Source organism: Chlorocebus sabaeus, chromosome 26 (assembly GCF_047675955.1).
Source record: "Chlorocebus sabaeus isolate Y175 chromosome 26, mChlSab1.0.hap1, whole genome shotgun sequence".
Lineage (NCBI taxonomy): Eukaryota > Metazoa > Chordata > Mammalia > Primates > Cercopithecidae > Chlorocebus > Chlorocebus sabaeus.
In genome coordinates this window covers 14,958,173-14,981,387 of record NC_132929.1, presented here as the reverse complement: position 1 = coordinate 14,981,387, position 23,215 = coordinate 14,958,173, and the positions used below count along the sequence as shown (strand labels likewise).

The 23,215-nt window shown below is 38.2% G+C and overlaps 2 long non-coding RNA genes across 3 annotated transcripts in view; both read right to left on the bottom strand.

Moving 5' to 3' along the window:
- Nucleotides 1-1,391: 1,391 nt before the first annotated feature.
- Nucleotides 1,392-8,878, bottom strand: LOC103245857 (uncharacterized). Its single transcript, XR_005244278.2, has 3 exons — nucleotides 8,586-8,878; nucleotides 5,323-5,503; nucleotides 1,392-2,566 (listed from the first exon to the last, which is right to left on the bottom strand). It is a non-coding gene; the product is annotated as an uncharacterized lncRNA (long non-coding RNA).
- Nucleotides 8,879-9,063: 185 nt separating this feature from the next.
- LOC103245856 (uncharacterized) overlaps nucleotides 9,064-23,215 on the bottom strand; it is a 45,899-nt gene continuing 31,747 nt past the window's right edge. For both annotated transcript variants that reach the window (XR_502089.3, XR_012091351.1), the window contains one exon: nucleotides 9,064-9,277. This is a non-coding gene — a long non-coding RNA (uncharacterized lncRNA). The remainder of the gene's footprint in view (nucleotides 9,278-23,215) is intronic.

Below are 23,215 nucleotides of genomic sequence, written 5' to 3'. Positions count from 1 at the left end.
CTAAAGCAATTGAGTCAAGGAGGCCTGGGTTCTGGGGATAGCATTTGTTTACACATTTATTCTTTTATCCTATTTATTATCTGTAGGTACTGCCTGTGATACAGGTATAAAAATGATGAACAAGTAGGGTTACTGCCTTCCTGGAACAATATTTTAGTGTGAAGATAGGACAACAAACCAAATTAAAAAAATTAATTACACCTGTAATCCCAGCATGTTGGGAGGCCAAGACGGGCGGATCACGAAGTCAAGAGATCAAGACCATCCTGGCCAAAATGGTGAAACCCTGTCTCTACTAAAAATACAAAAAAACAGCTGGGTGTGGTGGCAGGCGTCTGTAGTCCCAGCTACTCGGGAGGCTGAGGCAGGAAAATCGCTTGAACCTGGGAGGTGGAGGTTGCAGTGAGCCGAGATCGCACCACTGCACTCCAGCCTGGTGACAGAGCGAGACTCCATCTCAAAAAGAAAAAAAAAAAAGAAAAAATTAATTACAGATCGTAATAAATGCTAAGCAGAAAATAAGCATCATGCTATGATGGTTAATATCAATGATGGGGGAAGGCAGGAACCTATTTAGATAGGGAGGTCAGAAAAATCTGAGAGGCAGAATCATAAACTCCTGTCATACATCATCCTAATCCCTGCTGCAAAGCAGATACAACCCCTCCCCGCCCCTCCCCTCCCCTCTGCCAGATCTTAATACAACTCTCTTAAAAAGGCTGGGAGTAAAATGCCAAACGGAATAATTCCTCCAATGTCATGTAATCAAGTCCTGCAGTGTGTGAGCTAATTTTGTGCCGTAGCATTGTCAAAAAATGTTTTCTGTGGCTGAAGAACGCCTATTTTCTTCTTTATTTTTACTCTTCTCCTCCCTTCTAAACTATTGCCATTTTCATTCTGACCTCCCACAAAGCAATGAGTTGAGTTTTCTCTGCAGTGACCATTGTGCAGTTGTAAGAATTTGGAGAGCAGCAGGAGCCTGCTGGGGCTGTGACTTTGTCTGGTGGCCTTGTTCTCAGAGAGAGAGAGAGGAAAAAAAATGGGCTTAAGAGGAAGGATATAGATTATGAACAAAGGAAGCCTTCATGGCTGCAAAAAAATAATGAGGACACAGGATCAATGGCAGCATAGAGCTCCTTTCCTAAATATTTAAGATGGTGAATTCTCTGGAATTGTTTTGGTACAGTCTTACCTTGAGGCACAGGACAGCCCCCCAGCAGACTTAGGATGTCCCTTCACGTCCCAGGACACTATAACACAGAGTCTTTTAAAAAATTTGTCCCTTGACTTATTGTGTTCAAATGCTCTGCATTAGATACAACCAGCAATGCAATGCCAAAAAAAAAAAAAAAAAAAAAAAAAAAAAAAAAAAAAAAAAACGTATATTTGGAATTCCTTCAGATGATCTTTTCTTGGACATACTATTTAATTGCATGAGCTTTTCCAGATGTGAAGCTCACTCTTTGGGAAGTAACAAAGAATTTGTGAATTAAGTAAGTTATCCTGCTTTTATGCATTTTTTCCCGTGTGATTATATATTATAAACAGAATGTTGAGGTTAATCATATGAATTTGTCAGAAAATGCACTCTCAGAATTGTTTTGCTTAACAAAAGTCAAAATTTCTTAAAATGAAACCAGCTGTTTTACATTTATACCAAGATCAGGGTTAAATATTTAAGATCTCTGTATTGAGTCATTCCAAATGAGGTAACCAGTTCTCTTAAGACTAAATAGCATATCTCAAAAACTATAATACACAGGAAAGAGTTTAATGTAAATTATACATTTACATTTACAAAAGAATTTCAACTGCTGTCTCTTTTTCTTCTTAGAGACCTGCCTGTTTTTAGCAAACATTCTGCTTTAGACAAATTACACTCATTTACTTTCTTAATCTTTTTGGCTTGATGCAATGCTAATACTATGAAATTCAGATTTGAAATATCTGCATTTCCCTGGCCTGACGACAACCCTTATAGTCCATTTAGATGAAAGTAGCATTTGGAGCACTTTTGGTGTGAATTATCCATACAGCCACTCTCAGCTGCTGGTCCCCATGCCACGTAGGAGTCTCTCCTCCTTCACCAAAGGCATTTGCTTCCCTTGGATTGTGTCTGGAAAACTTACCTAGCCACAGAGGGCAATAGTGTCTCCAGCAATTCCTCAGAGAACACCCAACTTTGGGACAAAGTCTTAGACATTTATCACTCAAGGAGACAGTTATTTTATTCTACACAATTCTCAAGACAACTGAATAGATGATCAGCTTGGAGTGATGCTTCATGACCTCCCTTTTCCTTCACACTGGCTTCTAAGAACTAGCAGAAAGCTGGAGAAAACATTTTGCCTACAAAGACCAGGAGCACTATTTAGCCAGGGCTGTGATCACAGTTCTGAAAATTTATATTCACTGGGCATAGGGAGCAGAGTCCTGGAAAAGATCCGAGATCAGGAAGTGAGATGACGGCATCAGCGTAGAGACTCAAGGCGTCAAACATCCTCAGAGTCTTTTATAGTTTCTCTAGTGCATTTGCCTGGAGGCCTTTATCTGGATATTCTTCTGTCTGTCGAAATAAGGGATAGAAAAGGGGAAGTAGTGCCCTTGGTAAAATAAATGCTAGTTTGGTGTGTAGATAAGATGTCTGCAATCTGGAGAGTTTGAGATTGAGGTGGAAGAACCATATTTGAGCTACCACATGGAAAAAACATATCCATGTACCTGTATTCATACATTTTCATAAGGTCTCCTGGTTTCCCACCCCAGGGAAGAAAGATAAGCATGTTGGCATATGGATTAGTTTGGGAAGAATACAAATGTTTATGAGCCATGTTTTTCCATTAAGTAAAAGTTTACTTAATGCTGTGAAAAAATAAATATTCTTATAATTTAGATTATTAACGCAATGGATGAGAGAACTTGAATGAGAATTTGGACACTGCTTCTTATTTACTAAAATATTAACAGCTGGGCAGCTTTGAAAAGAAGTAGAATAGAGGCAGCTTTCTTATTTTCTTTTCCCCCCCCTTTGTGGCTGGAAGAGGTGCAGGCAGCCGAAGCTCATTTCTATACGGGCTTCTTTTCTTGCTCTTTTGGTTGATTCCTCACCTCTCCTACTAGGGAGAACTTGTAATCAAACTATACACTTTGCCTCTCAGGGCCTCAGCTTCTTCCCCCAAAAAATTACTGAAAATTCCTTCCATCTGTAACATCCAGTGCTTTTATGGCTTAAAAGAAAAAAATCACAGTCATAATTGCCATCATTAGGACAAGCTGCCTCAATCAACATTTATTTAGTGCTTCTCTGGATCCTAACAGGGCCCCCCCGGCCCCCACCCTGACAAACTTGACCAGGATGGGATTAACTGAGGGGAAACCAGAGAGGAGAGACTGCCAAAGACCTGACATGCCTGAAGTCAGAGCATGGACTCTGATAGCAAAGCAACCTGACCTCGGCAAGGCTTCTCATCCTGCCTGGAAGGCAAGCTCCCTCCCATCCTCCTTCCTCTACCCAACCCATAACTTGTCTTGATTTTGGTATTGAGATAATTAAGGGGAAAAATCAGATATGTAGCTATACATAAAGACTTTGATCCACCTATTTACCAATGAGGTAATGGTCATTATTTTTTATATCATGAGAAGGCCTACAATGAGCAATGAAATGTATAAATGAGGTGGGGAAGTAAAAATCTTTTAATTTTGGAAATGAAGAGACAGCTATGAAAGAGATAGAGACAATGGTTAGCATTCCTAGTTTCTCTGCTGATGCCCATTAGACCTGCTTCCTGACTTGCCAGGACTTAGCTCCTGCCACCAGGCAAATGTGTTCAAGAAGGTGTCTACAATCCTGCAGACACATCCACGTATCTGAAACCTGTGGCAAATGAGGAAGTGAAGGGGATGCAATGATAGAGGTCAACAAGGCCCTGATTATGGGATCTATGCCAGGCTAGCCAACAGGCCCCCTCCCCTTTATTTGTAGGTTTGGGGCTTTATGATCAGATATGTCTTATGGAAGATCACACTGACTCTGATGGTACTGGTTTGACTGAATCATTTGACTTTCTAGGACATACCTAGCACAGTAAACAGAGCATTGTAGCTACACTGAGAAATAGGTGAAAGAAAGTGCTCAAGAATCTAACATTAATTCCTCATGGCAGCACATCCACAAGCTCAAACATAAAGACAAATACGATGACTGAAAAAATAAGAATGAGTAGCATGTGCCCCTCTCTACACCAAGGCTGCATACTTATGCTTTACCATTGATTATCTACTGATATGGGACCAATGCATGGTTTTTATGCCATTATACCATTGAAATAGAAAAATAATCTTTCTTTCCCTACTTCGTGACCATGGATGAATCAGATCACCTTGTTACACTCATGCAATGGGCATAACTCAGAGAAATTCACTCAGTGTGGGAAACTTGAGAGTCAAACCCTTGTTCTGACATGAATTGGAGAAACCACAAAAATTGGCATGGCTTGTGCCTGCCCAGTTGGTATAACTGCTCTCAAATGGCCTTTGACACGCTCTGCTCCTGCCTCTGCTTGTTGGCGAGTTAAAAAATGCTCTGGATGAGTCAGCTGACTTTCTACTATAGCTTTTAGCATGGGCTGGGCAATTCTCTTGAAAAGGCTAAATCTGACTTCTACACATGTCAGTTTGATAAGGGCATAGGTGTATACTTCCCTGCTCTGGCAGGATAAACACGTGTTATGAAGTGAATCACTAGAGAAAACATCATGTTGCCAATAGTGTTGTTGCTGGAAGTATTACTTCTCCAATTAATGTGGGAATGCCTATATTCCCCCATTACTCTCCTGTTCAGCTCTGGTCTTCTGAAAAGCTGGTTGTCAAAATGACACTTAGCACAGCTTTCCAAAATTGCTCACTCATTGTGATTAACTGCCATTGATTGCTGAGAGAGTCACTAAATGGATCATTTGATGACAACAACCATAGACGTGGGGGAAATGACTTCTTTCTTTTCTAGCAATAGGCAGCCTTTGCAATGGCCCAAAGTGATGAGTAACCAAAATGCTTTAAAAAAAAATTGACTTGTCATCATTTTCTTTAGTGACAGCACATTGCTCTTAAAGTAACAAACACATGTCAAGGTAGACTTTTTTGAGCATAGTCAAATTATAAATTGGGTTAGACTGTGGACTGAACCCCATTATTTCATTTTAATCTAGGGATTAATTCCTACTTCAGTGGTACTCAAAATGTCATCCACAGAAACCTGGATGTACCAAGATCTTTCTGGGTGGTTTATGAGGTCCAAGCTCCTTTCATAATAATACTTACATACTACTTGCGCTTTTGATCTGTTGACATCTCCACCGACTGCACCAAAGCAATGGTGGGTAAGACTGCTGGTGCCTGAGTGGAAATCAAGGAAGTGGCACAAACCATACTAGCAGTCATTGTCTTCTTCACCGCCACATGCTTGCAGTAAAATATCAGATGGCTTTTACTTAAAGATGACCTGATGAAGCAGGAAAAATAAATGATAAATTTTGTTAAATTTTGACATTGAGAATACCTTTTTTACTATTCTGTGTGACAAAATGCGAAGTAACACGTAAACATACACTTGTGCTGTAGATTGGAGTATCATGGTTGTCAAAAAAAAATTGTGTGCTTATTTGAGTTTCAAGTCAAATTAGATATTTTTTTTCATGGAACACCATTTTCATTAAAAGAATGACAAATGATAGCTGTTCTGACTTGGGTCTTTCACGGATATTTTCTCAAAATTAACAAAGTCAGCTTGTCATTTCAACAGAATGGAATTTGTTGCCAATGACAGAATTTAAACTTTCAAGTAAAATTATGTTTTAGAACTTACATCTGTCACCAATAGCTTGACAGCTTTGCAGCATTTAAATTTGTTCTGGTAAGGTTAGTGGCAATAATAATGAAAGTGATTTTTTGATATGGTGTCATGAAATTTGTCAAAATGTTGGAGACCTGCACAAAATAATGAACAAGTGTTTTCCAAATGACCAATTTATGGTGTTACACAATCCTGTAGGGGTAAAATCTCTGTTCAAAGTTTAAAACAGACCAACGAGTTTTAGTGTAACAGTATGAATGGTTCACTGACGTGGTTTCATGTTCCATATTGCAGCTGATACTCAAGAACTACTGCTTGTCAGATTGCAGTGTCATGATTATCTGAGAAAGGCATTAAAACCCTCCTCCCCTTTCCAACCAGAAGAGCAGATCATAATAGATTAAATACAGAAATTGATATAAGAATCCAGTTATCTTCTAATTAGATTTTTTTTTGTTTTAGAAAATATACCTATCGTCACAAAACATATTAGCTCTGCTGACATATAATGGGTTTATTTTAAAATAAATAATATTTTTAAAATTTAAGCTTTAGTTTTTGGTATGATAAAAATCCACAGACATAACCCACATACACAAAAGTTATTTGAAGTCCTCAGTAATCTTTTAGCATGTACAGGGGCACTGAGACCAAAACACTTGAGAAGAGCTGTTTTATTTTAAGAACTGTGTGGTACCAAATCTTACCACAGCTATTATCATCAGCCTAATAGGAAACACTTGTGTTGAACTTAAATTAGAGGCATTCTATTGATTGATCATGTTATATGCAACTAATTTTTTCCAGCTGATCATGTGACATCTGTTCACTGGAATATAAATAGCAATTATTTGGCGGACAGTTATTGGAGGCAGGGAATAAAAAATCTGACAGTTAAGATTGCACTTATTAGAAACAAGTATTTCAACGTTATTTTAGGCATTTTGAAATGTAAACCTCCTTTAACCTTTAATTCTATAATGAATGACCAAAACTTTGCTGTAGAAGTAGGTATATTTGCTAACCTGGTGTTTACAAATTTAAATAACAAACATATGTCTTTGCCTCAGCTCTCATTCTGCATTTCTGATTATGACTTTCCTCTGCTCAGGAATACAGATTATCTCCATAAACACAGAGAAAAGTGCATCTCAACACCTTATCACACATTCAAAGTCCTTTGCAATTGGTCCTCACTAGCCTAATATGCTGCTTTCCTTCTCCCTCTTGTCCACCTCCACTCACTCTGTACAACAGCCATGCTAAACTTTCTCCAAATACACCCTTTCCTTGTATATCTGGGGACGTTTGAATCTCCTGTTTCTACTCTTGAAATGCTTTTACTCCTCTTCTCCATGCAACAAACTCTCAGTCAGGCCTCACAATCAATGATAAATTTAACCTCCAATAAGAAGCTATATTTTCATTCATTAATTCCCTCAACAAATGGGATTTGCTAGGCAATGGTCAGACATGGTCCTTGCTTTCATGTGTTATGTAAATAATCAATAAATGATAAATGGCACAATTGTGATGAATGTTTGTGTAGAAAAGTTTCAGGATGCTTTGAGGATCTGGAATAAGAGGATTTTCCAGGGTCAGGGAAGGCTCACCTGAAGAAGTAACACTTGATCTGAGCACCAACTAATGATAGGGATAAACAGGAAAAGATGGGAGGAAAGTGCCTTAGGTGGGGCAAGGCTTTGTAGCAAGAGGAGGCATGTGTAGAACAGGGGCAGGAAGAAGAGCACTGTGTCTGGTGTGCAGTGAATGACAGCACAGGACATTTGAATTTAGAAAGAGTGAAAACCAAAGCAGGCAAGACCATGTGAGCATGTTAACGAGTGTGTCTTTAACCTGAGACTTATGAAACCATTAAACTGAAAGGACAATGGATTCTCAGGTATGCATTTTGAAACAATCACTGTAGTTGTTGTAGGAGAACAGACTGGAGAGAGGTCAGAGACAAGGCAGGGAGATCTGTGATGAGGTTACTGTAATAGTCTAACTGCATAATAGTGGTTGCCTGGATTAGGAAGTAGAAGGAAAGAGGTGGATTTACATGACTTCAGGCAGTGACATTGAAAGGATGGTGTGTGATGGATGGGCTATGTGGGTAAGGGAGAGACAGGTGTCAGGGATGATAACTGGGATTCTAGCTTATGCAATTGAATCCATGAAGTGTTCATCCATTGAGCCAGGCAGGCCCTAGAAGAGAGCAGGCTTAGGAGAGAGCTCCCGACTTCCCCAAGAAGAAGTAGTGACCACTGTAGCCGTAGCGTCATACCATTATTACAGCACTTTTCATTGTGTGGACATTTGCCCATTTTGAATTTGGGGTTGTTGGTATTGTCTGCCCTACAATGGAAGAATCCCCTGTTGTGTGAGCCTTTATAGGAGACAGAACACAACTTCCCAGTACAGAAAACAGAATGAATGAGATGCAATTTCTGTTCCACCCTGACATAGGGTCTCAGACAGGTCAATTGGACTTTGGCAAATATTTGCTTCCATATAAGATTTCAAATTTGGAGCAAGTAGAGAAAAACTGAATTGATAATTGATTTCACTATAGCAGTGTTCAGTAGTGACCATAGAGGTGAGTAGCTGAGATGGCAGTGGTGTCTACCATAGCCGTGGCAGTGGTGCCGGCAGCAGCATTCTCATCAGGCTGTTTCTGCAGCATAAACTTTGCTATTATTCCTGCTGCTCATCCTCCCTGAATACATACCCATTTTCTGAATCTGCTTCCATGGCCTTCTGACTGAGGATAAATTGATGATGATGATGACGATGACGACGACGACGACGGTGGTGGTGGTAGTGGTGATGGTGATGATGGTTAACAGAATGCTTAATATGAGTCAGGCCCTGCTCCAGTTAGTTCACATATATTCAGTGCTTTAATCTTCCTGCCTTCATCTGACAAATGAAAAATCTGAAGCCCAGAGTGGTTGAATAATTGGTTTATAGGTCCTACAGATAAAGAGAATGGAGACCTCAAAGCCTGGCTCCAGAACCAGCCTTTTGATTAAGAATGGATTCTGTGGCTTGTAACCAAGAACCCTGGCTGGTACATTTGGTTCTGTGGTCCGTTTTTCCCTGGAAGCCCAGAACATGTTAGGGGTAAACATCGGGTATCATTTTGCCTGACACAATACATTTGTAGTTGACATTCCGAGTACTCAGGGTAGCAGCAGGAATGGTTCTCCCATGATTCATCTCCCCTCCTTCCCTGCAAGCACACATAGCCCTGCTACTTGCCTCTGCTCAACTGCTGCACGGGGTGGGATAGCAGCACCACACTCTTTGGTAAACGCTTTCTCCGCTCCATGGTACTGTTAACCCAGGGTTGCAGGTGCCAAAGCAGGAATGAAAGCTCCCATTGTACAACACCCATGCAAGGGATCCATGTTGAGGTTTCTGTGGGGACAAGGGAATGCTGAAAGCCAGCTGACAACAAAACAAGACAGAGTGAAACTGTGTAGTTTCGATTCCCCGGGAGTGGGGGAGCCCGTTTTTTCAGAGCAGCTGTAGCAGCTCAGAAACATGTAGTGTCCACATTGCATGTGCAGAGCGCTTTGTGCACAGAATCAGCAAAGCAACAGCCCCTGAAGGTGATGCTGACCTTCCCTGGGGACTTCCTGCTGCTCTTTAAGCCTTTCAGTACTGAGTTTGAAAAAGGTCAGCAAGGCTGAATTTGGGATAAGGGCTCTTTGACCGAAAAGCTCCTCAGAGGACAAAGGGACTGGGAATCAGGGGTCTGGGATTACTCTGTGGCTTCCAGGATACTGATGTGGGACATCATATGGCACAGTCTCTCTGGAGCTTCCTTACCAGAGAGTCAGTGCAGAACTGCAAAGTTTCCCTGACGTTCTTGGATAACTTGTGACCTAAAAACCATTCAAACCGGGTTGGAAAGACAAACTGTTCCTGCCCTAAAATCTTTGAGGACTGCAAGATTCTCTCACTTGAGCCCAGAGAGAAAAAGCAGTTCTGAACTGTCCTTGAAACTTCACTTCCTTTCCTAAGACTAAGACAGGATCTGAGAGAGCAAAAATGCATCAGTGAATGTGGGCTTCCCTTCCCATTCACCACCACCCTCACTCCTGTTCTTGAAGGAGGTGGCAGTCCTTACCATTCTAATGTATGTGGTGCTCTCTGCTGGCAGCTAAAATCTTTTTGTTCCCTGAAACAGGATGCCTCTGTAATGCTGAGTCACTAAACCACAGAGAGCAGCTGAGAGAGGATTTGGCTCACAGCCAGTGTCTGGGCCCTCACATTCCCTAGAAGACCTTTCTTTACCTGTTGTATGATCCCTTCCTATCAACATGCAGTTGTAATTAAAACCCCTACTTCTCTTCTTCCCTCTCTCAGTAGCTCTCTACTCGGGGTTGTCCTGCCCTCCCGACTGGACCAAAGCTGCAGCTCCTCTTCTATAGGCAGGGTGCCTATCAGGAAAATGGATCTTATGTTTCTCTGTTTTGTTTTGTTTGTTTGTTTTTTCATTTTGTTTTGTTTTTCCAAATGGTAGAGCCAAGGGCAACAGTGCCATGAGGCAGGGGTAGGGCCAAGGAATGCTTTGATGGGAAGGGGAGGGGGGCAGACATAATGCCTGTCCTTCACAGCTTCCATTAGCAAACACCCCCACTCCATATATGTGTTAAAACTAGGTGAAAACAGTATGTTTTCTATGCAAATACAACTCTAAGACAAATCCCCCAGCGCCACTTTCTTGTCAGATCATTGCTACTACCCAAGCTCCTGATACAGAAATACTTGGTGCTGCCACAACCACCTGGATCAGAGACCAAAACCAGCTTCTAAAGGTCACAATCTAGACCATCACTCATTTTTCATAACTGACTTTGTTAATTCCTACCTATCTTATGTTGCCCTCAGAATGGCTATTCGCCGACAGTGTCCATCACAATAATGAGAAATAATTTTTTAAAAAGTAGCAGGAAACCATAGTTATCCTTCTTCAAGCCAAGAAGACACACATCAGAAAGGCTGATAGTGGGTTATCAGAAGAAAATGTATTTGCAGACTTATTTTTTAATTAAAATGTGAGAAAAGCAAGGTGCATAATTGTATTTATTAAAAAAATGGCTGGGGGAGTGGTAAAGGAGTATGTATAGGGGTGTGTGTGTATCTATATATTATACATCTTGCAGATGAGTAAACTATCTGGAAGGATTCACAAAATTAATAGTGGCAAATAATTATTGGCACTTATTTTGTGACAGGTACCATTCTAAGCATTTTACAAATATTAGTTCACTTAATTCTCATAAAAACTCCATGTGGGAGGTATTTTATTATCCCCATTTTTCAGGCCAGAGAACCAAGGCACAGAAAGATTAATTATTCTGCCTGAAGTTACATGTCTGGAGAGTGCAGAGCCAGAATTAGACCTGAACAAGCTGTCGGCTGCCTCTCGGAAGGAGAACTGGTTGGCTCAAGAACAGGAGTGAGGAGAGAGACTTTTCCTTTTATATCTCTTTGTACCTTTTGAATTTTGAACCACAAATTTGTAATATATAGTCAGTGCATAAATGAATATATATTTAAATTAATTTAATACAATGACTTAGAAATATAACATTAAAAATTAATATTAAAAATCAAGGAAAACATTTATGTTTTTCCTCTACCAACTATGCTATCCTAGAGAGTCGGTAATAGTACAGTGGTTAATGACTCAGGGGCAGACTGCTGAGTTCAAATCCTGCTTCTGCCAATCAACTTGAACAAATTTATATTCTCTCTGTGCCTGTGTGGGTTATTTTAAGGATTAAATAAGTTAATACGTGTAAAGTGTTTAAAAGAGTATTTGGCACATACTAGTGGCTAGATATATATTAGCTATCATCATCTAAAGTTAAACACATTCAGTCAATAAATATTGAGAGTTTATAGTATACCGGACATCGTTTTAGGCTCTAGATATAAAGCAATGAATAAAACAGAAAAAAAAAATGTAAAGATCCTTGCCTTTATGAAGCTATTAAGTCCTCAGAGACTGAGAGAGAACATTACATGGGGCAAGAAAATAAAACAGGCATGATAAGGTAGGAGAATAAGTGATTGAAAAAGAACATAGGATGTATAGTATCCATTCCCATCTGCAAAGTCTCATGGCATGTCACATCTTAGGCAAAAAATGGGATTCATAGATTACATGGTATAGAATCACTTCATTATTCTCAGAATTTATATAAACCCCTAAACCTAGGCAAAAGTAACAATAATTTCTCATATTACTAATTTACACGTCCTATCTACTTCCAAAAGGGATTTACAGTGGAACATAACCAGAAAATCCATTTTGAAAAGAAAAAGATAACTCATATATGTGTACTTTGGAACTAGAAAAGACTCTAGAAAAATTCTAGTAGTAACTTACATAGCCTTGTGCAAAGTAAATTTTTTCAGACTAGTTTCATTTCTGTGTGACTTGATGGTCAAGAAAGCATTGTGATGTTAATTTATTTCAGAATCATGTCAGGGGAATGTGTTAAGAGAAACAGCCTGGCTGATCTAACAGAGACACACATTCATTCATTTCACAGCCAATATTCCTTTGGGCATGGTTTCGAAGTTTTGGAAAATAAGAACAAACTTTAAAGAGAGGTTGGAAAAATCAAGAAGTAAAGTAAGGGCCGGTGGACAATGATATCCTGTGGTGGAGGGATGGACAGCCTGGGCATGGAATGGCTTCTTGCTCCCTGGAGGGGCACACTTTTCACCTAATCCCAAATGTCTTTCCTAGGCTTGTTTCTCTCTCAAATAATTAGCTTCCCTGAATGCCCAGCAAGGACCATTGTAACTACTTGGTGCTTTCTTTGCTCTTATTTGCATCCACATGGTATCCTCTCTGAGAAGTACTCTGGCTGAGCTCATCTGCATAGCAAGACAAAGTAGAACATAATGAGGCTATACATGATAGGTGCATACTAATTTCTGATGTTACTTTAAGAAGATTTCAGAACAGCATTTTGCTTCAGTTTTTGGTATGGGAAAATCCATTTTTTTTTTGTTGTTGCTACAAGTGAATCCAATTTTTCTACATTAATTAGTAAAATACTCTCTCTCCTTGTAAATTCTACAAGGGCAAGAATTTTTGACTATTTTCTTCATTGTTACATCCCCAGCACTTAGAGCAGTGCCTAAAAGGACACACCAGATGTTCAATAAATTCTTTTTGCATAAATGAAGAAAATAGACATAGAACCCACAAAGTAAACGATGTTAAATTCTCATAAGAGTTGAGGAACCGAGATCCAAAGAGTTTATTGGATGTACCTTGGGCCACAAACTGGAATGCATCCCTGGTCTGTGTGACTCTGAATTCTACCTTCTCTTTGTAATGCCGAACAAAACGATACCAATACTCTCCAGCTTCACCCTAGATCTAAAGGAACAGAATGCCTACATGGGCTATGGTGCTGCATTGAGGTTTAGTTTGTTTGTGCTGTCTTTTCACAGAATTGAGAGATTTTTAAAAATAGAGATCCCTGTATTCTGCAGTGCGTGCGTCTAGCTCTCCTCTTTTCCCATACATGCCACTCACCTCCATGCAGATAAAATAGAGGTGCCATGGAAGATGAACAGCATCTGAGCACCAAAGCAACACAACAGGTGTTTCTAGGACTCCCTGGACTATATCAACACTGCTAACTAAACACATAGGAAAAGAAACAATGAAAACTCTGTGAAAGCAAGGGTTTCTGTTTGTTTTGATCACTGAGAACTACCAAGCACATAGTATATCATCTAAAAAAAAATAGAGCTGAAATACTAAGGAAAACATAGAACCAAGAAAAGTATATACCTTGGTTTTAACTCACTGCCATAGCTGAAATAGCCAGTTTGAATATTCATTGATTTCATTTTCCATACTTTGAAATGATTTGCCATGCATTGGTGAACATCAGAGAAAGGGTAATGAAAACAACTCATGGAAAGGTGTAAGATATCTCCTTCTGCTGTTCTGATAAGTAATTTTGAAGCACCCACACATTTTATTATATTCTATTTTGATATACTAAATATTACGCCCAGTAGGAATTTTGCTTGATTTATAACTAATATTTTCTTAAGTGCTCTTAGTTTTGTTGCTTCTGTATCCAAAGTTTGTTTCAATCCTGCTGCATGAGTTTTATTCCTGAGGGCCACTTCCTGAAAGCAGAATATCTAATTCTGGAACACAATCCCATGGAGGTTAACTGTCCTACAAGCTCAGCACACCAAGGGGAGCCTCACATGGAAAGTGCTTATGCCGGAGGCAGGAATTCATGAGACATAGCAAACATTTATAAATATTTAAATAGAAGCCACTGCCATGTCCAGCCTTAAGCCTCTGCTTGATCAAAATTCTATCACATAGCAGGGGGGTTGCTTTTTCTGGCTGTGATAACCAGAACAATTTTCCCATGCTACCAAGTTAAGGAGAAGAGATATATATGAGGTATATATGAGGTAATGTGACCAAGAGGTAGCCCCTGGGTGGGGAAAGGAAGTGTTGTGGACTTCGGTCTGATCTGGAATCCATGAGATTTCAATGAAGGCTTTTACCTCTTTCCTGGAAATAAGTGTGATTGTTGGAAAAGAGGAAGAACAGTCTGAGCCCCACCAACAGAACAACAGACCTCTCACTCCTTGCTTAGTTTCTTCAAGGATCAAGACTAGTTTTACCATGTGATAAATGAATGCAGACCTTTCTACCGAGGTAATAAAGAGGTCATTACTTCATAAAGTATGATGATTTACAAAGTATGGTAATGTCCTAACAAAACCTAAGCAATGTTTCACTCTCATTAGAGTGCTTTGAATGTGAATAAAGAACATGTGAAGACTGATATATTATTTAATCAGTCACAAAGACCACAGTTCAGATGTCGAGTTCACATCTTTTAATTTGATGTCTACAATTATTTGTTCGTAAGACCACAGGCGATTTACTGAAAAGAGCTATGCTTGTTGAAAACTACTTTGTTTAGAAATATGCCCTGTGCTCCCATTTCAAATATTGCATCAGTGAAAAAGAAAGAAAACATTTCATTGAAAATTCCCTTGTGTTTTCTGTTCCATCGATACCATGATTTATTTTCTTCATGAAGAACAAGGAGTCACCAAAATTTCAAAAATATTTTCCATGATACCAGGGCTAATTTTTCCAACGCGTTTATCTTGAATAAGCCAAGCAACTTCCAAATGCATTTTTATGTCATTTGGGAGTATTTTTCTCTGCTTTTCAGTATTACATCTTTTCAATTTTTGCCAACCCGATTGTGAAATGATAAAAGAAAAATATAGCTACTGCGAAATCAATTAATGACTGCCACTGTTAGTCAAGCAGGTAGGATTTGGATTAGTTGAGGTTATAGAATGCCTTCTAGTATTGTGTTAATTATAGGTAAACAAGACACTTGTATTTATAACAAACATTCTAGGAGGGAAATAATATTATTAATCTATTTGTTCTAAGTTTTTGATAATTCTAACTCCATCTGATACTTCTTCCCCCATTCTCCTCCCACTGTCTGGAGGTGACTGATAATATTGTCTACCAACCGTTTTCAAGATCTTTAAATAATAAAATTGTAATATTGTGCTTTTCTGTTTGAGCAGAAGTGCTTCTGTGATTAATGATGTTTTGGTAGTATGGAAAAATAACAGCCCTGTAACTAGTCCTGTCTTACTGTAATCTATCTGAGGTTATATAGTCAGAGAGTTATAGATAATCCACAATATTTAAATGATATCTTCTTCCTAATTTGTACTGATCAAGAGGAAAGTTGCATCCAATTCCATGTTTGCTTGAAGAATGCACCTATGTAGAGGTACAGAGCAATTTTTCATATGTCTGACTTCCTGCTTGGGGTCAATGGTAGATTTATTTTTAGCTCAAATGACTTGGAAGTTATATGTAAAAAAAGTGTTATTTCATATACGCATCAGCTCATTGATGTGCACATATGATTTTGGAACAATTTGTATTTTGACTTGTCTTGCTTTGCCTTTTCTATATGCCAAATAATGAAAGAAGAAAGAGCTAAACTGTAGCCCTGAGTGTATCTAAACTTCAACTCATTCCAGATTTCAAAAATTTTATTCAATTATTTTCTCAAAATTCTTATGAAAAAGCAAATGGCCCTAGACAGTTCTGCTGATGATGGGAAGACAGCAAAGAAAAGAGAAGAAAACAGATATAAAAGAATTTTTCACATCACTCAGGAAAGGTTATCTTTCCTATTTCTCACTCTCTCAATATCCTTCTAGAAGTGGCACCTAAAATAACAAGATGATAAGCCAGACCCAACAATGAGGCCAGTGAGTTCTTAGGAAATAAGACCTCTTGGGCAATGGACTCCAATAGGAAGAGTCAGAGACAGTCCCATTGGACTGAAGGCTGCCTCTTCCTGTCAGCTCTGACTGCTACTCACATCGTGGTCACTGCCACCCTCCTTTGAGAAAATATTTTGTTAATTTTCAATTTGTTTTGCTGACTACTAAAGGAGTACTCCAAAAGGTTAAAAAGGATATGAATAGATAATTAACTAATTAACAAGGAAAGAAATCCAAATGGCTACAGAATTTTTGAAAAGCCACTGAAGTCTGGTTTTAAACTGGTAAGAACAGATCCTAACCCAAAGGCTGAGAAGCAATTAGGGTCTGGGTTTAAAATGACCAGATAACATGAAACATTTTTTCTCATCTCCCAGAAATCACCCAAATGCAACAGAGGTTACAAGACCCAGACGTACTTACTCCAGTTTTGATTAAACTAACAGACTTTTGAAACTCAGAACCACAAAATAGAAGGAAAGGCTGCCCAAAATTATAACAGGCGACAGGGAAGTGGGAAAGATATGAAACATTCATGTAGCTGCCCATCTCAGAGAAAGCAAAGCACAATTCTCCTTCCAGTGGCACAGCCCGAGGAGAAGAACAACTCATGTGACACAGTGGGAAAGCAGTGTATGAGTTGGTTCACTGTGCCTCCCTGGATTTTTTTTTTTTTTTGGAAGGAAATCTAAAAATTATGACAGTGTAACAAAACAGGGATTTATAAAGAAAAGTCATTTTGGAGGAAGCAGTCTGTGAGACCATGAGAGAAGAACTTACTGCATTATGGGTAATTCTGCAGGGCAGTTCTCAGCTCACTGAGAGAACTAATGGCTAAAAATATTCATTACAGCCACGGCCACATGCCTATATAAACCTGAATTAAATAGCCCACTAAGAATTTACCTCTTTTTTTATGTGAGTAATCGTCAAAAGAAAACTATCATATGACATCAGAATTTTTCAGAAGTGGGAATGGGGTGAGAAAGAAAGAAACAACAGATATTTCACAAAAGAAGATATATAGATAGAAAATAGCATATAAAAAGATGCTGAACACCATGTGCTATTGGGTAATTACAATGTGAAACAACAACGAAGGATTATTGTACACAGAATGGCCAAAATTCAAAACGCTTACAACACCAAATGCTGGTGAAGATGTGGAGGACTGGGAACCTCATTCACTGCTAGTAGACATGCAAAATGCCACAGACACTTTGGAAGACAGTTGGACAGTTTACTGGAAAACTAAACAGTGTTACCATATGATCCAGGAATTGCAATCCTTGATATTTACCTAAATGAGTTGAAAATTTATGTTCATAAGAAAATTTGTTCACAGGAGTTCATAGCAGTTTTATTCATTATTGCTAAAACTTGGAAGTAACCAAGATATTCTTCAGTAGGTGAATGGATAAATAAACTGTTGTATATCCAGGCAATGAAATACTATTCAGCACTAAAAAGAAATAAGAAGTGACATCAGTAAGATGGTGAGCTATGAAGCTACAGACTCTCTTTTCCTCACAAAGAAACTGAGTTAACAAAAATATATGAACCAGAATACCTCTGTGAGAACTGTAGAGACCAGTTAAGATGCTACAATATCCAGCCATTGTAAAAGCAAGACAGGATTCCAGTGAAAAGAACAGAAAAATCTTCCGCATTTGTGCCCCTTCCCCTGTGCAGTGTAGTAGAGAGCTACTGGGAGAAAACTTCCCATATCAGGATTCCTCCCTCAGGACACATGTAAAAGGTGAATCATGCATCCAACTTTACGGCTCATCTGGGGGTGCTTGAGGGACTAGTTTCTGTCTTGCCTAATCCAGAGCATTGATGGGATCAGTGCCAGAGTTTGAAAGCAGATGAAAAGAGATGAGCCCACATTAGAGCTGCAGTTCCACAGTTATCAGGAGGAGCAAAAGATCAGAAAAGGTTTGAGAAGTCCTAGAACCTCCAGCAGGGCTGATTGGTGAAGGTCTTCCCCTTTACAAAGTCAGCATATGAAACATGTGAGTGACGGTGGTTTTTCCAAATGCCTAAATCCCAGCAAAAAATATTATAAGGTATAATGGACAGATGTTTGTGTTTCCTCCAAAAGTTGTATGTTAAAATTGAAGCCTCAATATGATGGTATTTAGAGATTGGGTCACTGAGAGGTAACTAGGTCATAAAGGTGAAGCCATCAATGAGTAGGATACCCTTATAAGAAGAAGCCAGAGAACTAATTTGCCTTCTGCTGGTCATGTGAGGTTATGTGGCTGTCTGCAACTTGGAAGAAGGACCTTGCCAGAGTCTGATCATGCTGTCACCATGATATTGAACTTCCAGCCTCCAGAACTTTGAGAAATATGTTTATGTTCTTGATAAGTAAGCCAATTTATGATATTTTGTTATAGCAGCCTGAAATAAAACACAAGGCATATAACGAAGTGAAATATACATGGCCCACTCAATGGGACAAAATAAAACTCAAGAAACCAACCTCAAAAAACATATAAATATATCACCTGCCTGATAAAGAATTTAAAATAACTATCATAAAAAATACTCAGTGGGCTCAAAGAGAACACTGTCAGAAAACTAAACAAAGTCAGGAAAACAATGCCTGAACAAAATAAGAGCATCAACAGAGATAGAAATTATAAAGAACCAAATAGAAATTCTGTAACTGAAAAATACAGTAACTAAACTAGAAAGTTTACTTGAATGGCTCAATAGCAGACTTGATGAGGCAGATGAAAAAATCAGCAAACATGAAAAGAGGTCATTTGAAATCATTGAGTCAGAAGAGCAAACAGAAAAAAGAATGGAGAAAAGTGAAGATCACTTACGAGACTGTTGAGACACTATTAAGAGTATCAACATACACATTATGGAAAACTCTGAAGGAGAAGAGAGAAAGAGGAAGAGAGCCTATTTCAACAAATAATGTTTGAAAACTTTCCATATCTGAGGAAAGAAATGTTGACATACAGACTCAAGAAGCTTATAAACTACATCTAGGATAAATCCAAAGAGAACCACACTGAGAAACATTATAAGCAAACCATGCAAGGTCAAAGACAAAGACAAAGTATTGTTTTTGAAAAGCAGAAAGAGAAAAGTGACTTGTCTCATGTAAAGGGGTTTCCATTTGCTTATTAGAGGATTCCTCAGCAGAAACTTTGTAGAATGGAAGAGAATGGGGTGATATGTTCAAAGTATTGAAAGAAACAAAAACCTGTCAACCAAGGGTATTGTATCTAGCAAAACTATCTTTTAACATGTAAAAAATTAATACTTTCTCAGATAAAATGTGAGAGTTCTTTACTACTAGACCTGCTCTATAGAAAATGCTAAATAGAATCCTTCAAGTTCAAAGGAAAGGATAGTAGATATCTACATGCATCCATAAAAAAATAAGGTTGTCTGGCAAAGGTAAATACATGGAAAAATGTAACAACCTGTATATTGTCATTTTTGGTACACAGAATTTAGGAAAATACAAAAGACCCTATAAATCCATGTTAATGGGTCTATATTTAAAGATGTAATTTGTGACATCAATGACATAAAATGGGAGATTAGAATTGTAAAGAAGTAGAGTTTTAACATGTGATTGAAGTTGTTATTTTAAATAGAATGCTATAACTTTAAGATTTTTATATATTTTCAATGGTAGTCACAAAGAAAATAGTTATAGGGTATACACAAATGGAAATAGAAAGGGAATCAAAGGATATCACTCAAAAATCAACAAAACATGAAGGAAAGGAGTAAGAGAAAAGGAGGGACAAGAAAGCTACAAGATAAAAAGAAAACAATAAACAAAATGGCAATAAATCCTTATAGGTAATTACTTTAAATGTCAATGGATGAAATTTCCCAATCAAAAAAACATAGGTCGGTTGAGTGATTTTTTTTAAAGGATCAAACTATGTACTGTCAAAAAGAGACCCACTTTAGATCTGAGGACATACATAGGTTAAAAGTTTAAGAATGGAAAAAGATGTTCTGTGCAAATGATAACCAAAAGAGAGCAGGAGTGGCTACACTAACTCAGACAAAATAGACTTTAAATCAAAACCTGGTGCAAGAGACAAATAAAGGCATTATATAATGATTAAAAAGGTCAATTTACCAAGAAAATATAATAGTTATAATGCACCAAACCTCCAAGCTCTGAAATATATGAATGAAACTTTGACAGAATTGAAGGGAGAAATGGACTGAAGCACAATCGTCCTAACAGATTTCAGTACTCCACTTTCAGTAGTGGCTACAACAACCCCAATGAAGTTTAATAAGGAAATAAAGGACTTGAAAAACTCTACAGACTAACTAAACCTAACAACATTACAGAATAGTCCACCCAACAACAGAAGAATATACATTTTCTCAAATGCACATAGAACATTCCATCAAGCTATAAAAAGACATGGAATAATATTAAATGCATATTAGTAAGTGAAATAAACCAATCTGAAAAGTCTATATACTATATAATTTCCACCATATGAAATTCTAAATAAGGCAAAACTATAGAGACAGTAAAAATATTAATGGTTGCCAGTGGTTAGATGGGAGTGATGAATAGGCAAAGCACAGAGAAATTTTAGGACACTGAAACTATTCTATATAATAGTATAATATGATACAGAACACAACACACATGTCATTATGCTTGTCAAAACCCATAGAATGTAAAACACCCAAGAGTGAACTCATGAAATGTATAATACCAAGAATATAAATTATGGACTTTGGGTGATAATGATGTGCCATTGGAGGTACATCAATTGTAAAAAATGCAGCATGATAATGTGGAATGCTGATAGTGGAGGAGGTCATGTGTATGTGGCGGCAGGGAAATATGGGAACTCTGTACTTTTTGCTCAATTTATCTGTGAATCTAAAACTGCTCTAAAAGTTAAAGTCTATAAAAAAGGATGTATTCCTATATAACAACATAAAAGGATGTCCAAGGAATTTTGGTTAATATAAAATAAATTGTAGAGCAATATGCTCAGTATTATGTTTTTGTAAAATTATATAAATGTATATCTATGTGTATATCATGTATGTGTATATATACACACACATAAATAGTCTGTAAATACAAACTATAATTTTTTTGCTGGTAAGCAGAGATCAGGGGAACAAGTGGGGAGATGTCTTTTATTTCATACGTTTCTTTTTTTTTTTTTTTTTTTTACTTTAAGTTCTAGGGTACATGTGCACAATGTGCAGGTTTCTTACATATGTATACTTGTGCCATGTTGATGTGCTGCACCCATCAACTCATCATTTACATCAGGTATAGCTCCCAATGCAATCCCTCCCCCCTCCCCATAATAGGCCCCGGTGTGTGATGTTCCCCTTCCCGAGTCCAAGTGATCTCATTGTTCAGTTCCCACCTATGAGTGAGAACATGCGGTGTTTGGTTTTCTGTTCTTGCGATAGTTTGCTGAGAATGATGGTTTCCAGCTGCATCCATGTCCCTACAAAGGACACAAACTCATCCTTTTTTATGGCTGCATGGTATTCCATGGTGTATATGTGCCACATTTTCTTAATCCAGTCTGTCACGGGTGGACATTTGGGTTGATTCCAAGTCTTTGCTATTGTGAATAGTGCCACAATGAACATACGTGTGCATGTGTCTTTATAGCAGCATGATTTATAATCCTTTGGGTATATACCCAGTAATGGGATGGCTGGGTCATATGGTACTTCTAGTTCTAGATCCTTGAGGAATTGCCATACTGTTTTCCATAATGGTTGAACTAGTTTACCATCCCACCAACAGTGTAAAAGTGTTCCTATTTCTCCACATCCTCTCCAGCACCTGTTGCTTCCTGACTTTTTAATGATTGCCATTCTAACTGGTGTGAGACGGTATCTCATTGTGGTTTCGATTTGCATTTCTCTGATGGTGAGTGATGATGAGCATTTTTTCATGTGTCTGTTGGCTGTATGCATGTCTTCTTTTGAGAAATGTCTGTTCATATCCTTTGTCCACTTTTTGATGGGGTTGTTTGTTTTTTTCTTGTAAATTTGTTTGAGTTCTTTGTAGGTTCTGGATATTAGCCCTTTGTCAGATGAGTAGATTGCAAAAATTTTCTCCCATTCTGTAGGTGTTCACTCTGATGGTGGTTTCTTTTGCTGTGCAGAAGCTCTTTAGTTTAATTAGATCCCATTTGTCAATTTTGGCTTTTGTTGCCATTGCTTTTGGTGTTTTAGATATGAAGTCCTTGCCCATGCCTATGTCCTGAATGGTATTACCTAGGTTTTCTTCTAGGGTTTTTATGGTGTTAGGTCTAACATTCAAGTCTCTAATCCATCTTGAATTAATTTTCGTATAAGGAGTAAGGAAAGGATCCAGTTTCAGCTTTCTACTTATGGCTAGCCAATTTTCCCAGCACCATTTATTAAATAGGGAATCCTTTCCCCATTTCTTGTTTTTCTGAGGTTTGTCAAAGATCAGATGGCTGTAGATGTGTGGTATTATTTCTGAGGACTCTGTTCTGTTCCATTGGTCTATATCTCTGTTTTGGTACCAGTACCATGCTATTTTGGTTACTGTAGCCTTGTAGTATAGTTTGAAGTCAGGTAGCGTGATGCCTCCAGCTTTGTTCTTTTGACTTAGGATTATCTTTGCAATGCGGGCTTTTTTTGGTTCCATATGAACTTTAAGACAGTTTTTTCCAATTCTGTGAAGAAACTCATTGGTAGCTTGATGGAGATGGCATTGAATCTATAAATTACCTTGGGCAGTATGGCCATTTTCATGATATTGATTCTTCGTATCCATGAGCATGGTATGTTCTTCTATTTGTTTGTGTCCTCTTTTATTTCACTGAGCAGTGGTTTGTAGTTCTCCTTGAAGAGGTCCTTTACATCTCTTGTAAGTTGGATTCCTAGGTATTTCATTCTCTTTGAAGCAATTGTGAATGGAAGTTCATTCATGATTTGTCTCTGTTTGTCTGTTACCAGTGTATAAGAATGCTTGTGATTTTTGCA